Below are 6,144 nucleotides of genomic sequence, written 5' to 3'. Positions count from 1 at the left end.
ACCTATCTTGTTTGCTTACTAGTTTTAGACGGAAAAAGAAAATACCAGCAAACCACAGAGGAAGCCAGAAACTGAGAAATCATGCTATGTTGGGTGAGAATGGGTCCCCAGGGTTCAAAGTGCCTCGAGGCAGCTTCTATTAATAAAGACTGCTAGAAACTAACAGGCCTCATATTTCTATGCCTTGGAGGGTCCTCCTATGCTTTGTGGGGTTTATGTGAGCCAGAGTTATTTGCTTTATGCCTGTCTTCAGCATGAAAGAGCCTTCTTGCCAATTTTCTCCCTCTGAGGATGGCTGTAGGGACAGAAGCTTGGGCCTGAAATCAGAAGGTGCTGGTTGTAGCCCTTGAACACATTTGATAAATGCTTTGGGAGACCTGTCCCCCCTGGTGGCTCAGACGATAAAGTGTCTGCCTGCAGTGTGGGAGACCTGGGTTCGACCCCTGGGTTGGGAAGATCCCCTGGAGAAGGAAATGGCAGCCCACTCCAGTATTCTTGCCTAGAAAATTCCATGGACTTAGGAGCCTGGTAGGCTACAGTCCATGGGGTTGCAAAGAGTCGGACACGACTGAGCGACTTCACTTCACTTTAAGAGACCTGGTGGCTCAAAAGGTAAAGCATCTGCCCGCAATGTGGGAGACCTCGGTTCGATTCTTAGGTTGGGAAGATCCCCTGGAGAAGGAAATGGCAAGCCACTCCAGTACTCTTGCCTGGAAAAATCCCATGAATGGAGGAGCCTGGTAGACTACAGTCCACAGGGTTACAAAGAGTCAGACATGACTGAGCAACTTCACTTTCTAACACTTTTCTTGCTTTCTTTTGGGAGACCTACTATGGAGGAATATTAAATGTAGATTTTGAGCAACTCACTGCCTTCCTTTGAGCCTCCATTTCTTTATCTAGAAAATGAAGGTGGGGCTGGATGATCCCTGGCTTGCTCTCCTGCATACAGGTCATGCAGTGAGCCCGCCTAGCATCAGAGCTGCCTGGCAGAGCAGTCCCTCAGGACCCAGATGCTCTGAGGCTGTGTCCAGGGGTCCAGGTGCTCAGGCCGTTGGCTGTGAGGCATCCTGGGAGGAACTTCAGGCTCCAGTCAGAAGCCCGGGCTGTCAGAAGCTCCAGTCAGAAGGTCCTGGCTTGGTGCTTCCTAGCTCGGGCCTCGGTCCTCTTGTGAATGAAGTGGGGGTGGTGCCCACCTTCCCCTCTTCCATGGAGTCCCTGAGGCCCTGCAGAAACCATGGCCATGCGGGTGTCTATAGAGCCCCTCATGCGAGACCTGGAAGAGCTCTGGTCAGAGGGTTCCCTGGCTTCATCCCTGGAGGCTGTCCATAGCTCAGTTCCCAGGGTCCCCACCTCCAGGTGTGGCGACCTCCTGGGCCCCCAGGGGACTCAGATTGTCTCCACGCCTTTCTGGAAAGTTCCTCCTGACCCCCACTGGCCCCCACACCTCAGGCCTGTCACAGGCTCATCAGAACACAAACAACAGCATCCGCAGTGGAAGTGGAGTGTGAGACTTGTGACAGGTGCAAAGGAAGTGTGGGTGGCAGGGTTCTGCGCCCCCACATCCCCGAGCAGCTGCTCTTGTGATTTCCGCCAACCACCCTTGACCAAATTGTGGAGGGCAGCCGTGAGGCTCAGGTCCAGGCTGTCCTGTCAGCCTCTCTCCTTGGAGGCCTCCTCCCAACCACATGGCTGCCGCACGGCTGGGCTCTGACATGTGCTGGGCTTGAGGCCTGGGATGCCTTGCAGGGAGAGAGAATAAGTGAATGAATGAAATGTGTGTGTGAGAGACTGTAGGTGTGACCCTGAGGGGTGTGATGGATGAGCATGAGTGGTGTGTGACTGGGATATGTGCCTGGGTGATAGCAAAGAGTGACACAGGAGTGTTTTATGTGTGATGTTAGTGTGTGTGTGTGTGATGTGTGACTGTATGTGTGGTTGTGAATGTGTGTAGTTGTGAGTGTGTGGTTGTGAGTGTGTGTTATGTTGTATGTGGTATGTGATTATGTGTGGTATGTGGTTGTGAATGTGTGAGTGGGTGGTATGTGGTTGTGTGGGATATGCGATTGTGTGTGGTGTATGGTTGTGTGAGTATGGTATGTGGTTGTGTGTGGTTTGTGATTGTGTGTGGTGCGTGGTTGTGGCTGTGTGTGAGTGTGTGGTTGTGTGTATGTGTGGTTGTGAGTGTGAAAGTGAGCAATGTGGGGTTGTGAAGTGTGAGTGTGTGGTTGTGTGTGGTATGTGATTGTGTGTGGTGTATGGTTATGAGTGTGACTGCGTAGCATGTGGTTGTGTGTGGTATGTGTGTATGTATGTGTATGTGAATGTGTGAGTGTGTGGTTGTGAGTGTGAAAGTGAGTAGTGTGTGGTTGTGAGTTTGTGGTTGTGAATGTGTGTGTGTGGTTGTGTGTGGTATGTGATTGTGTGGGGTGTGTGGTTGTGGCTCTGAGTGTGTGGTTGTGTGGTTGTATATGGTATGTGATTGTGTGTGGTGTGTGGTTGTGAGTGTATAGTATATGGCTGTGTGGTATATGTGTGTGTATGTGTGGTTGTGAGTGTGAAAGTGAGTAGTGTGTGGTTGTGAGTGTGTGGTCATGAGCGTGTGAGTGCGTGGGTGCCTGGTTGTGAGTGTGAGTGTGAGTGTGACTGTGCCCTGCATGTGAGTGTGTGTCCATGAAGATGACAGCTCAGCTGGCCTGTGGCTGGGCCTGCCGGGCAGCATGGGGATGTGCGAGATGAGAGTGTCACCTCATGTGTGGCCCAAACAACGTCACACTGGGTTGTTAAAAGCAAGTCTTAGGGATCTGAGGATGGCTAGGGAGGAGGTGTGGAGAAGGCAATGGCACCCCACTCCAGTACTCTTGCCTGGAAAATCCCATGGGTGGAGGAGCCTGGTAGGCTGCAGTCCATGGGGTCGCTAAGAGTCGGACATGACTGAGCGACTTCACTTTCACGTTTCACCTTCATGCATTGGAGAAGGAAATGGCAACCCACTCCAGTGTTCTTGCCTGGAGAATCCCAGGGACGGGGGAGCCTGGTGGGCTTCTGTCTATGGGGTCGCACAGAGTCGGACACGACTGAAGCGACTTAGCAGCAGCAGCAGCAGCAGCTTCACACATTTAAACAAAGACTTTTGGCTCTAGTAAGGGTGGATTCATGGGGTTGCAGAGAGTTGAACATGACTGAGTGACTGAACTGAACTGAAGGGTGGATTGGCTGCCGGTTTCCTTATCTGCCTTAGGAGAGGTTTATAAGCTTCTAGAACTCCTCAAATTTTACAGCCTATCTTCCTTCCCTTCTGGCTTCAGCTTCCTGGCTAGATGGGGGCCGTTGGTCTCAGTCTTATGTCTTCTCTCTCAGTATGCCTGTCTACTTAGATATCTAGTGTTTCTGATATGATTTATTATTTTGCTGTACAGGCTCCATAGCAGAATTATTTCATAGAAGTGTGGGGACAGGGGAACTGTACCTGTTTCTCTGCCTTGGGGACCAGCTTCACAGACCACATCATGCAGGTCCTCTCTGCTGTTTAGGGGAGATGCCCTGTCCTGAGTTTTGGGAAAGACTTGGACAAATTTTATCTATCTATCTATCTATAAAATTATATAGCCACTATCTATAGCTAAGTTGTAAAGCTATATATATGTATACATATAGTGCTAATATTAATAAATATTAGCTGTATACACACACACATATATACATACATACATATATACATATATAGTTTTTGGCTTCCCTGGTAGCTCAGCTGGTAAAGAATCCAATGGCAACGCAGGAGACCCCGGTTCTATTCCTGGGTTAGGAAGATCCCCTGGAGAAGGGATAGGCTACCCACTCCAGTCTTTTTTGGTTTCCCTGGTGGCTTAGTGGGTAAAGAATCTGCCTGCAATGAGGGAAACCTGGGTTCAATCCCTGGATTGGGAATATTCCCTGGAGGAGGGCATGACAACACACTCCAGTATTCTTGCCTGGAGAATCCCCGTGGACAGAGGAGCCTGGCGGGCTACAGTCCATGGGGTCACAAAGAGTCAGACACGACTGAGCGACTAAGCACAGAATGTGTATAGTTTTACAAACAGAAATCAACTGCTATAAACAGATTCTCAACCACTATTAGGAGAAGGTGATGGCACCCCACTCCAGTACTCTTGCCTGGAAAATCCCATGGACAGAGGTGCCTGGTAGGCTGCAGTCCATGGGGTCGCTAAGAGTTGGACACGACTGAGTGACTTCACTGTCACTTTCATGAATTGGAGAAGGAAATGGCAACCCACTCCAGTGTTCTTGCCTGGGGAATCCCAGGGACAGGGGAGCCTGGTGGGCTGCTGTCTATGGGGTCGCACAGAGTCGGACACAACTGAAGTGACTTAGCAGCAGCAGCAACCACTATTAGGACTTTGTAATGCATAATCATTATTATATAATGGATTTTTAAAAGAAAAAATTCAAGATGATTCAAGAACTTGAGGAAGATTCTCTTGCCGTCAGAAATACTGAAGTAGTTCTCTGAGTGGTTGCTGGACACTGTGGTTTTATGGTTTATCATCATCAATCCCACAGTTGATTGTTATCCCCCTGTATTGGGCTGTCTAGTGTGCCTCCAAAATTCATGTCCATCTGGAACCTCAGAATATGACCTTAAATATTTAAAAACAGGAATTTTACAGATGTAATTCACTAGAATGAGGTCAAACCAGATTACAGTGGGCTCTCAATCCAATAACTGATGTCCTTGTAGGAAGGTATGTGAAGACAGAGGAACACACAGGGAGAAGGCCAGGTGATGATGGAGGGAGAGAGTGGAGAGATGCCACTGCAAGCCAAGGATTGCTGGCAACCACCAGAAACCAGGAGAGAGACATGAGCAGATTCTCCTTCAGAGCCCCCAGAAGGAACTGACCCTGCTGACACCTAGATTTCAGACTTCTAGACTCCTGAATGGTGAAAAAATAAATTACAGTTGTTTTAAGCCACCCAGTTCATGGCACTTTCTAGAGTAGGCCTAGGAAATTAATATCCCATCCAACCTCCCCTGCAATTTGGTGATTTTTTGTAACTTATTAGCGATCCCATTGAGGCCATAGACCAGCTTCCTTCTTCATAGAAGGAGCAGGTGGGTTGGGGGCAGGACGTAGTACTAAAGTTGCTGTCGCCTCCTGACAGTGTCAGTTCAGAACAAGAGACGATTGCAGCTTTAGGGATATTTCTTGGCTTTTGATTCTGGGGACCGGGATAGGCTGCCTGAGCTGAGCACTGGTGTGCAGGATATCGCATTAACACAGAAGTTGTATCTTAGCCCTCTGCCTCAGACATGACTCTCTGGTGGGTCAGAGACCAGCTTCCTGAGGGTAAAACAGCGATAGCTTATGACACATCGTGCAGTTTTAATTCTCCCAAAATGCTGAGATCTCAGACTGGGGAAGCACACAGCATGGAAAACATTACGTTCAAGACCAGGTTCTGCCCCACATCGGGTGGGGTAGAAGGTCAGGAAGGACTCTCTCCCACAGAGAACTCTCCACACACAGACACCCTGAGGAAGAGTCTCGTGGTGACATGAGGGCTTGTAGGATATGACAAGGTTCAGCACCAAAACCTCGGAATGGCCTTAGGCAACAAGGGGATCCTTTATCTAATCTCTGCCCCCCAAGAGACTTTGGGTCAACTATTCTAAAGCCCAACACATATCATCTGGCTTGCTTCTAGTTGATAGTCTGTGGAGGGAGTTTATTCATTTGGTTACTTGAGTTTGGTTATCTGGGCTGTTAATTAACAGCCTCTTGATCTTAGCGGAAAACCCAGGGAGGTATGAGATTTAAGGTCAAGTGCTCCATGGATGCCACACCAAGATATTTTTTAATGTCTAAGAGGAGTGCTGGTTACACCTGCTTTCAGTCTTAATTATCTCCTATAACACAGAGCTTTGGGGTCTTGACCACTGGTATAGACCCCAAACTATCCTTTTGTTGAAGATAATCTTGGTCCCACTCGCAGGCCACCTACTAGCCCCTCTCAGCCCAGCGCTGGAGGTCGGGGAAAGCTGGTTTAGACTTGTGTCCTGGGGTGCCTAAAAGAGCAAACTGCTCTGAAAGCATTGCCTGGGGAACAGACGGTATGGGGACAGATGCAGTCTGAGCCTCC

Source organism: Bos grunniens, chromosome 16 (genome assembly GCF_055505025.1).
Source record: "Bos grunniens cultivar Pamir isolate PY7600 chromosome 16, Bosgru_T2T1.0, whole genome shotgun sequence".
NCBI lineage: Eukaryota > Metazoa > Chordata > Mammalia > Artiodactyla > Bovidae > Bos > Bos grunniens.
Note: the sequence above shows the minus strand (reverse complement) of the source record.